We start from the raw sequence: 11409 nt of genomic DNA, 5'->3' as shown, positions 1-11409 counted from the left end.
CAGAAGCAAATAAATAGCAGAAATAGACATGCAAAGATTTTAGATACTGGAATTAACAGATTCAAAAAACAAGTATATATACTATGTTTAAAGAAAACAAAAGAGTAAATTAAAAGCATGAGTAAAGTGACTTTCAGAAGTGTCCAAGAAATTTTGAAAGGGAATCAGATAGAACTTGTAGAAATAATACATAAAATACTTAAAATTAAAAATTCAGTAGATGCATTAAACAACACATTAAATGTTAACTAAAGAGGGAATTAGAAAAATAAAAATGGAGAAATCACCAGTGGATGGGCATGGGGGTTTGGGGAGATGTTGGTCAAAGAATACAAAATTTCAGTTAGGAGAAATAAATTTAAGAGATCTATTGTTCAACATGGTGACTATAGTTAATTACAATGTCTTATATTCTTAAAAATTGTTAAGAAAGTGGATTTTAAGTGTTCTCATCACAAAAAATGATGTTAGGTAATGCATTTGTTAATCAGCTCTATTGAGCCACTCCACAATATATATACATATTTCAAAACATCATACATGATAAATCGTACATGATAAATATATACAATTTTTATCTATTAAGAAATAAATAAATTTTAAACAAACAAAACAACCAGAATTCATCACAGAAAAAAACAGAGATCAAAAATGAAGAAAAATTAACAAACATGAGGAATAGAATGAGAAGGTCTAATGCACATCTAATTAGACTCCCAGAAGATATAATAGAGAGAATGAAAGAAATTTTTGAAGCAACAGAGGTTGAAAATTTTCTAGAATGGATGGAAGCCATAACTCCTCAGATTCAGGAAGAAAAACACATCCCAAAAATGATAATTTAAAAAGAAATTAACGAGTACACAAGAATAGTTAAACTGAATAAGATCCAAGATACTGAAAAAGTCCTAATAGCATCCAAAGAGAATGATTACCCTCTAAGAAACATTTAATAGAGTGACAGCTGATTTTTCAATACCAACAATGAAGCCAGAAACTCCAAATCACTGAAAGAAAATAACTGTCAACCTGGAATTGTATTCCCAGATAAATTATTATTCAATAAATTTCAATAAATTCAGAAAAGATATTTTTAGAGAAACAAATATTGAGAGTTAACTATGAGCAGATCTTCAATAAAAGAACTTTAAAGGATATATTTCAAGAAGAAGGAAAATAATCCAGGAAAAAAGGTCTGAAGTACAAAAAGGAATAGTGAGCAAAGAATATGGCAAATGTGAGTAAACCTTTACAGAAGGATAAAGAAATGCTATTAATGTTAATTCCAGGGATTTAAGAAACAAGATGGAACCAAAATATGGGACAATAATAGCATATACCTTGGCAGGAAGGATAATGAGAGTTAAGGCATTCTAGGTATTTTATTGTTTAGGATAAGAGTAAAATATTAACTTTAGACTTTGAGTGAACTTCTAAGCAGATTCTTCCCATCAAGCCTCCAGATGAGAATGGAGCCTGGCCCACACCTTGATTGCAGCCTGTGAGACTCTAAGCACAGAACCCAGCTAACCCATGTCCAGACTCCTAACTCACAGAAACTGTGAGATAATGAGATCATAAATGTGTATGGTTTTATGATGCCAAGTTTGTTATGCAGCAATAGATATATGAATTTAATCTGTTTAATGTCTGTCTCTTCCATTAAACTCTGATGTCTGGGACCATGCCTGTCTTGTACCATGGAATCACCAACATCTGACACAATGCTTGGCCCATAGTTTGCAGTTAATAAGTATGTGATGAATGATTGGATGAATGAGAAAGGAGGCAATCAGGAGCTTGGCTTTGAACCCTTTCTAATTGCCATACTTTAAAGAATGGCTGGTATTCTTATGAGAAAGGGACCGTAATGCCTGTATTATCACTGGGGGAAGTTTTGGCATCTTTCCCTACCCAGGCAGACAGTGAAGAATTGCATGTGCTGGGATTGAGGAAGATGGACTGTAGAAGTCCTGGTCTTTTGCTCTCTTCTCAAGCTCATGGGCAAACACGAGTCTGTAGGCTCTAAATTAAAATGTAGGCAGAGAGAAGCGTGATTGTACAGACAATTTCCAGAACTGAAATTATATATGTGCTTGTTTTTTAGCACCCTGAAGCAGGCCCTCAAAGTCTTCAAGCAGCGTAAGTGATTTTTAAAAAATGTATTTGTTGCCCCTGGCAAGCTCTGTATCTGTCATCAAAGGTGCGTTTTAATTTGAACCATAATTTCACATTGGGTGAAAAAAACTAAGAGAGCTCCTATAGTGAGAAATAGTTCTGCAAAGTTGAAATGAGCTGTAGGACCCTCCTTCCCTATGCATCATTTCTCCCAGATCACCAGACACTTTTATCCAGGAGAAATCCGTTGTTACAACAAACATCAAAGGAATCATTGTCTTGGTTTCCTCACTCGTACTCTAATCTGGCTTGTGTGCCCACCACTCACTTGCAACTGTTTTTTCCAATTTTATGTCACTAAGTCCGGTGGACAATTTCAGTCCTCTTCTTACTTGAATCTTCAGTAGCATTCAATGCTGTTGAGCATTCCTTCCTTCTTGAAACCCTTATCCCTTCCGTCTCCCTTGGGTTCTTCCTGCTTCTCTGGCTACTCTGCTGTCCCTTTCTTTGCTCTTCTCTATCCAGCTCTTCAATATTGCAGGTCCTCAGAGCTTGGTCTTAGACGTTCACCTCTCAGTCTACCTAGGGAAACTCATCCGTGTCCCTGGCATTAGCACCTGCCTTTACACAGAGAATGTACGGATGGATATATATATTTTTTTCCTTTTTTTTGTCTTTTTTACTGACTGGTAACGGGATCGCAACCCGCGGTGTCTCGCCGGTACCCGGGACCGGCAATGGGATCGCAACCCTCGGTGTTGCGCCCGCACCGCGCTCAGCCAGTGAGCGGGAACCGGTCTCCACATGGGATCTGAACCCTCCGCGGGAGCGCCGCCGCGCTCCCAAGCGGCGCACTCTCCAGTGCGCCACCGGGCCGGCCTGGATGGATATTTTCAGTCCAGAACTCTCTATGCCCCAGACCTTACTTTCTGCTGCATAATGTTTCTTCTTGGATGTTGCAAATGCACCGTAAATTCAACAGTGTTTGTAACTGAACTCATGATCTTCCAGGCTGATTGCCTAAGGAAGTTTGAGATCTTTTTTTAGAATCACACCCTTTTGTCTTCTGAGAATTCTTATCTATTGTTTTCTCACCAAGGTCAGGATATTATTATATTCTAGAAATGATGGGGCATCTTCCCCATTCTTCTCCTTCAGCTTCTTCAGAGGAAACTCCAGTGGGAGGTAGTTCCCTCATGTTTCAGACTTATTTTCTTATTTTAAATGGGGCATTTTAATTTTATTATACTTCTTGACAATGGCAAAGGCTGGTTCACAAAGGAAATAGAAAGTCTTTGGAAATACCAATGTCAAAATTTTCTGTTCATCTCTGCTGGGTTGAAGCTTTACTTCCCTGCATTTTTTTTAGGGTAAGGAGTCATTTTCTTCCTGTGGTTCTTGCTTTTCTGGGATAGCTAATTATTTATTTGGTCTCATGTTTGGAAGTCAAATAGAAGACACATGTCACGTACCCTCAGCTTTCTTTCTTAATTTCTCAGTTCTTATTTCTGGATCGTGGCCTTTGGCTGTAAATGTAATTTGAAATTCAGCCACCGGATTTTTATTAGGTTTGTTTATTCTAATGTGATGACAACCAGGAGTTGGGAAATACAGAGTGAGGCCCTGGCACTTTGGTCTTCAAGGGGTCCTGTCCAGGTCTAATATTCCTCTTGCTCAAAAACTGCCTGTAAGGCTTTCTGTTCTTCGGAATACTTGGTGTTTCTGTGAAAGTTGATGAAATCACTTTCTGTCTGATCCAGACAAAATAGGGCCTGGAAAGGCATAAAGGGGTGGAGGGGTGAGGGGCTCACGCTGGCTTGTCTGAGATAAGAATTGTTTCCAAGGATTTTCTAAGACCTATGAGAAATCCTTTCACGTCTTTCACGTTCTTCACACATCCCCTGCTTTGCATGTATACACGTGTTTCTGCAGCTAGGTTTATCACTGGACATTGTTTAGAATTGTAGTAATTCAGATAAGATGCTCCAGAAGAAACTGCCCAATAACATCTCAACCAATGAACTGATGACAAATCTAACTCTGAGCCTCCAAAACCAGTGATCTCTGTTTCCAAGCAGCTTATGTGAACCTTTCCCTTTTTGCCAATAAAAACTTTCTCTTACCCTCCCCTCATCAAATGTGTTCATGGCTTGCCATGGTATGCATTATGGATTACAATCCTATTTTCTATTCCTGAATAAACCCAACTTATTTGGAGGTATTTTCCTCTAATGTGTTTTATATGTGTGATATGTGCTTAAAGTGTTTCTGTAGTTGATGGTTCTAGACCTTTGTAAATATTAGCTAAATAAATATTCATCTTAACTTTTCCATAGAAGGTGTCTTCTTCCCTCTTTAACTCATCAATGAATACATTTCTCAAGGTAGGGACAGTATCTTTTCATATTCCTTATATGCACTCTAAGGCCAAGGATGGTGTGGCCCAAGAGAAATTCTGCATAGACTAGATCTCCTGAATACATGCATACATACATATACACATATATATTTGCTGTTATTTAACTTTTCTTTTTTCCTCAAAAAAGTTTTATTTTTATTATTAAAATAATATATACTTATCTTATAAATTCAAATGAGATGACTAACTATAAAGAGGGATAGTAAAGACTGGAATTTTCACTTACCAGTGATAAGCAGTTATTGGTGAATATGCCTCCAGACATTTTAATGCAATTAAACATATATATGTATAATATATATGTATTTATTCATATGCATAAATAATATTATACCATGGCAGTGGTTCAGAATTTCTGGAGAAGGCCAGAGCATATGTTTTTAAATGAAATTACCATTTTTCAGTCATGCTGGTAGTTTGGTATATATCTTTCCAGACCCTTTTCTAGGCATTTACAACTCTCTTTTAATTGTAGACACAGAGACATATATAGACTTGAATGAGTTTTTATGAGATCATACTATACATATTTCTTTATAATTTGCTTTTTTAGCTAATATATCACAGTTTTCCATCTCAGTTCATATAGATTTATCTCTTTTTTTTACATTAAAAAATTTTGAGTCCACAAAATGTCAAATTTCCTTCAGATAGGGGGTGCTGATTTTTCCTAATAGTGCTGCTCTTCCCTGTGCTCACCAATACCAAGAATTTTCACACTTTAAAAATTTTGCTAAACTGAAAGATTTCGGTTTTAAGGTTCCGCATTTTTAAAATAGTTTAAAGCCAAGTATACTTGTTGGTCATTTAATCACTTTTTTTTTTTTTTGGCAGCTGGCCAGTATAGGGATCTGAACCCTTGACCTTGGTGTTAATAACACTGTGCTCTAACCAACTGAACTAACCGGCCAGCCCTAACCACTCCTTTTTGAATTTCATGTTCTTTAACCAGTTTTTAAATACTGAAGTATATATATTCTTCTTTTGATTTGTGAAAGGTCTTTTAATGCAGTTATTTGCTGTTTTATTATATAAATGGCAAATATCTTTCTGGTTTGTCATGTATCTTCTAAACTTCTTCAAGGTTATTTTAATACACACAAGTTTAAAATTTTTTCTTATATTGGATCTGTCAGTCTTTCTAGCTTTAATGCTATGCTTCGATTTGTTTTCTTAGAACAAGTAAAATGAAAAGTTTATTTTTTATTCTAAAGGCAAGCCACACTCATTGGAAGGATCTTAGAAAATAAGGAAAAAAAATCACCAATAATTTTTCTACTCAGAGATAACTATTGGTAGCCAAAATTTTGGTGTATGGCTTTTCTTGTAAATGTTCAGGCTCATAGAGGCCATCTAAAGAGAATGAAGGATCAAATTTGAAGATGTAATGGCTTTAGTAAAGTTTCCTAGAAGGTACATGCCATGAGCTGGGATATTGGCTGTGTTTTTTTCCCCAGTCTGAACATACACTAGGTTAGTAGCAGTTAGTGGGTAGGAGGCTGAGCTCAAGATTTTTCTAGCCTTGGTCTTGGTGGCCAGGGCAATGCTGGGCACATGGAGGGGCTCAATAAATGTTGGTGAACAAATGAATTGATGTTTGATTTTACCACTTGCTCCAGTATTTTGTATCCATCTATTTTTATTTTGCATGGTTTTATATATTTGAATTCATACATATGTAGACCTTAATTATTTCTGTTTTTTATATATATTCTTTTTGCAGAAGTAGACAGTGTGGCACAATGTCACATTCGGCTTGCGCAGACTCTAAGAGAAGAGGCCAGGAAGATGGAAGAATTCAGGGAAAAGCAGAAGCTACAAAGGAAAAAGGTTGGATTTGTATATGTGTTCAGATGTTGCCTTTCCTCCTGCAGAAAAACCCAGGCTATTTTGTCTATTAAACTCCTCATGCAACCACCCTCAGCTTCCACCCTCATGCAACCATGCTCTTCTTTAAACCTGAGAAATTATTTATTGTATTCCTCACGTGGGGACTCAATCTAGCTGGTTATGCTGCTGTAACCATTTCCACACCCCAGCCAGTTCTTAAAATTTTTGCAGGATTTAAGGGTCCAGCTTGCAGCCCTCTTCTTTTCAGATCTGTTTCCACTATTAAAACTACGGCTGGAAAGGGGAAACCCATCTCTTTAGGAGAGACTAGCACATCCCAGCTGGCAGGCTCCTAAACGACACTCTTCCTCCTTGACAAGGCAGTATGGGAACAGGGAAGAAGAGGAGACTTACACTCTCTTGAAAACCTTAATGTAGTCAAATCATCCTATTTTGCAAATACAGAAACTGAGGCCCTGGAAAATCCAAGTCCTTTTAGTCTTCAGAGAAGATATGTATAGGCTCTTTGTCACTGATGGGATTTACTCTGACAAACTACACAGAAGGAGATGAGGGTAAACAAGAATTAATAAAACTGGCAAATGTTTGGGAAGTTGTAAGGATCAAGAAAAGAAGTCCAGGTTTATATTAAAGTGTTACCTGGACTAGTCCGACCACTACTCTGACTCTTTTCTATTTTATTCCTGAAAGATTTGTATATGTAGGTTGACCCTGCAGCCAAGTAAGGCCCTTCCAGAATTTCTTTCTATATCTGGTCTCCAAGACTGGAATTCTGTCCTCATGGGGACAAGTTCTTCCTTGTCTGGCACCCAAAGATTTCCACCTGGGTCTCCCAGGACAGCTCTGCAAAGATGTTTAGTGACCTCTTTCACCCTTCCTGGATATCCCTTGGGAAACCTTTCCTCATTCTGGCCCTTCACCATCCATCCCCTGAGGTTATCATCTACAGTGTGTGTATCCAATAAACAGCCAGCTAATATGGCTGATTCTTCCCTTACTTCAATCTCAGCAACTTTGCCTGTGGTTCTAAGCTGGAGTCTAGATTTAGCTTCCTTGGTGGTCACTTGCATCTGGGGTGGGCAGCAGCAGCTTGAGAACTTGAGTGCCTTACATGAATTGTCATTTCATGAGCTGCTCTTAGCATACTACTGCCTCTCCCTCTTACCAGGAAGGAAGGGCAGAAATGAACATTTAGGGAGTGCCCTATTAAGAGCTTTCACCCACTGTCTCAAGCTTCATGTATCAGGTCTCAGGGGTGTATCTGGCCCAAAGCCATTTTCAGAGTAGAAATAGTTTGTATATTGCACCCATTGGGTGATCAGACCCTTTCGGCTCACATTTCCGGGCCTGCTTGCCTCCCTAGGGGAATTATAATTTTCCAGAAGCAAAATGCCTTAAACACTTAGTGTCTATGCACACATGATTTCTAGTAAGAGGAGAGGAGAGTCATTTCCTCACATTTGCAAGTGCCCTTGGGAGCCCTGGTTCTTGCAAGGAGTTTTGTTAATTTTGCAAGGCTACTGAAACTTCCCTTCCTAACAAGTTACATAGACCAAATTCTTGTAGCTAGGGGAACACGCTCTGAATTCTGTTAAGCAATAGCGGAGCCTGTACTCAATCCACTGCTATCACCCAAGTTCCCTATATTCTGTGTACTCTCTACAGCAGGAAAATGCTTTCAGAGTGTTTTTTGAGAAGTCCAAAGTTTATTAATAAATTTGTAATTACTTGTGTTACAATGAACTATGGGTTGTGGTTGTACCCCTTCCATATTTAGATACTTTTAAAAAAAATCAATTAGGAGAAAACGTGTCAAAGGCAACTTCTTATTTTTCACTGGTTAAACTCTGCCCACTTAAGTGTTTCACTTCTTGGAAATAAGCCACTTCCACGTATCAAGGAAAGCCATCACTTGATTTCTTTTAGTAAACTGGGGTGGGGGAGGTATGGATGGAATGGCTGGTCAGAAGTCTATGGCTTGCTCACTCATACAACTAATGTTTTCTGAGGGTGGTGACCAAGATGGATGTGGTCATACCTCTCTCACTAAGCATAGAAGATGGCCAGACAGGCTGTTGTGACACAGTAATCATGATAAAGCGTGATGAGCCTAATATGAGAGGGGAAGTGATGGTGCCACCTGAACACAAATGGGGAAGCATACCCTTATTCTTGAGGCTGGGGATGACCTATTGGAGAAAATACATTGAAGCTAAAACCAGCAGAGTGAAAGGCAATACAGGCGAAATGGTGACAGGTGAGGCTCTCGCCCACCTCTGGGGTTGACAGGGTAGGGAGGGGTCTTAGGAGCCATTCTCAGGTGTCTTGACCTTTGAGGGTACTGAGGTTTCTTCCCCGGCCCAGAAATGTCCTTAGTGTGCAAAGACAACATGTGATCAGATACTGTGTCCTCTGGAACCCACACTGTTTTGCCATCTCAGCTAAGATTGGGATGGGCGTGTGCTGCCTGTGTAAAGAGCCATCTCCAAAGAAAGGAAACTCCTTGGTTACAAAGAGCAATGCTTCCAGTTTTCAGAATACAGTCTGAGTGCGGGTAGACAGAAAAATGGACAACAATGCAGCTGTTTCAATACTTTACCTCAGGGTTATTTGGGTCATTTGCAAATCTTCCTTTTCCTTACCCTGTGGCAGAGATGATTAGATTTTTGCACTCTTTCATGTTATCAATAATAAAATACAATCAAATTTCCACTGGATTTGGTCTGAACAGAAAGTCTCAAATTCCTAGAGGAGGCACTTCCCCAAGGAGACCTGAACGAGAACATTTGACTCACAGGGGACACTCTGAGTAGATCCCCCTGAGTGAACATGGACATGAAGAGACTTATATCAAGGAGGTATAGCAGACAGAGCCAGCCCTGGTGTCTGAAATCTCTACCTCTAACTCACTGAGTGGCTTTGAGCAAAGCATATCACCTCTTGGGTCCCTGGGGTCACACCTGTCAGGTTAAAGAGTTGGATTGCTGCTTTCTAAGTTCCTGCCAACTTTCAAATACCAGGAATCCCTGAAGGCAGAGGGAGGAATGATAGGAAGGAAAAAGGTTCTCTGTGTTTAAGCTGTAGATACCATTAGCAGGTGAATGGCCGCCTCCTGGAACCTCACTTTCACCTGGGCTGGAAGATGACTGCAGGGCTCTCTGAAGGCTCATTGGAGCTCTTCAAAGGGAATTTCATATACTCCATAAAGTTCATGTTTGAAGTGAGACTATCCCAAATATTCCATCCAGACATCTTGAAAATTCATTCAACCACGTTTGTGTGTTATGATAACAGAAAAAAACTTAATTTTTATGTATCTAGAAGGAACTACTTTTGAATTTCATTTTTAATATTATTATATTATTTTTGCATAAAATTAATGTCATTACTCATTTTTAATTATTGCATCTCGCAGTCTTTTACACTGTTTGGTTTTATAGATCTATCATAAGGATAATGGTAACTTAGGGCAATGATTAGGAACAAGAACACTGGAGTCAGGCTCCTTGGTTCAAATTTCAACTCTATTACTTGCTGTGTTACTTTGGGTAACTTAATCAACTTCAGTACCATCAAGAAAATGAGGATAGTAGTATTCACACAGTTGTAATGTATGAAAACTGCTTAACACATAAATGCTTGACAAATGGGAGCTACGATGATTATGTCTGAGTGGTACATCTTTATTATTAGCACCATGATTTTTACTAATAAAAGCATTAACAACACAGCCATAAAGAAATTACTCCCAGGTGAACTTGACAGAGGAGTTTAACTTTCTTGGGTTAGGTGGGATAAAGAGTAGCAAAACAGTTTCTCTCAGTTGTCCCACAAACATTTCTTCCCTCATAGTGCCCGGGCACCCTACTGGTTAGGGGTGTGTCATTGATGGACCACAGAAGTGAATGTCTGTAGGTTCCTAATTTAAGTGTGCTGACATAAGCTTACAGAATAAAGATCCCCTTTAAAGATAAATGGTACTTTAACAAGAGTTATAAAATTCCTTTTTGCAACCAAAGTTCCTCGATTCCAGATTTACTGAAGAGACTGCTCTAAGTTGACCATTGAGTCTCCACAGTGTCTGAGAGTTCAGGCTCTGTTACTGATTGCCCAAGGTCAAAGATGGGCACTGTCATTACCTTGCCAAAAGACCTTGGGCAAATTGTTTAGCCTTTGCTTCTGCAGTTTCCTCGTTTGTGAAATGGGGGTAATAAATAGCACCTCTACCTTCTGGGTGGTGTGAGGACTAAATAAGATAATCTATGTTGAGCACTTAGCCCTCAAGATAAGCTAGTATTAATAATAACTTCTGTGTTTTTTTATTTATTTCCTAAAAAAATTATTTATTTTTCATTATATATACTGTGAGGACTAAATAAGATAATCTATGTTGAGCACTTAGCCCTCAAGATAAGCTAGTATTAACAATAACTTCTGTGTTTTTTTATTTATTTCCTAAAAAAATTATTTATTTTTCATTATATATATTTATCGAGTATAGAATTCACTATCAGTATTTGTGTACAGTATGTGGTGATCAAATCAATATTATTAGCATATTCATCATTACAAATTGTAATTACCCTTTGTGTCACTTACCCAGTTAATCCCTAATCCCCTCCCCCTTTCCCACCTCTAGTAACATAGTTCTGTTCTCTCCTGAAAGTTCAGCGTAACTTCTGTTTTTATTAATAGTCCTTGTGCTCTCTTCACAGACAGAGCTTGTAATGGATGCTGTCCATAAACAAAAGAGCTTACAATTCAAGAAAACCATGGAAGTGAGTCATATTTTATTGCCTTTTTTTGTAATGGTGACATTTTCTGAAATGTTATGCTGTGTACGAACATATTCCTACTCAAATAACATTTCAATGATGTTATAATTTATCAATGAGGTGTTTTAGGGAAAACAGCCTTTAGTGGTTTGGTTTTCTTTCTTTTATGGCCTTGGAAAGACTAAAGATGAAACCAGATAGTGGAAAAACAATGGTGCTGTTTTTCTTGTAACCTGGGAAAATATA

General features: G+C 38.2%; 1 long non-coding RNA gene across 1 annotated transcript; it reads left to right on the top strand.

The window, feature by feature from the left end:
- Nucleotides 1–2104: 2104 nt before the first annotated feature.
- LOC103582803 lies at nucleotides 2105–11167 on the top strand. The gene is made up of 3 exons (XR_549787.1): nucleotides 2105–2142; nucleotides 6261–6367; nucleotides 11104–11167. It is a non-coding gene; the product is annotated as an uncharacterized LOC103582803 (long non-coding RNA).
- Nucleotides 11168–11409: the final 242 nt, after the last annotated feature.

This window comes from Galeopterus variegatus, unplaced genomic scaffold, assembly GCF_000696425.1.
Source record: "Galeopterus variegatus unplaced genomic scaffold, G_variegatus-3.0.2 Scaffold17951, whole genome shotgun sequence".
Taxonomy (NCBI): domain Eukaryota; kingdom Metazoa; phylum Chordata; class Mammalia; order Dermoptera; family Cynocephalidae; genus Galeopterus; species Galeopterus variegatus.
This window is presented reverse-complemented; position numbering and strand designations above follow the sequence as displayed.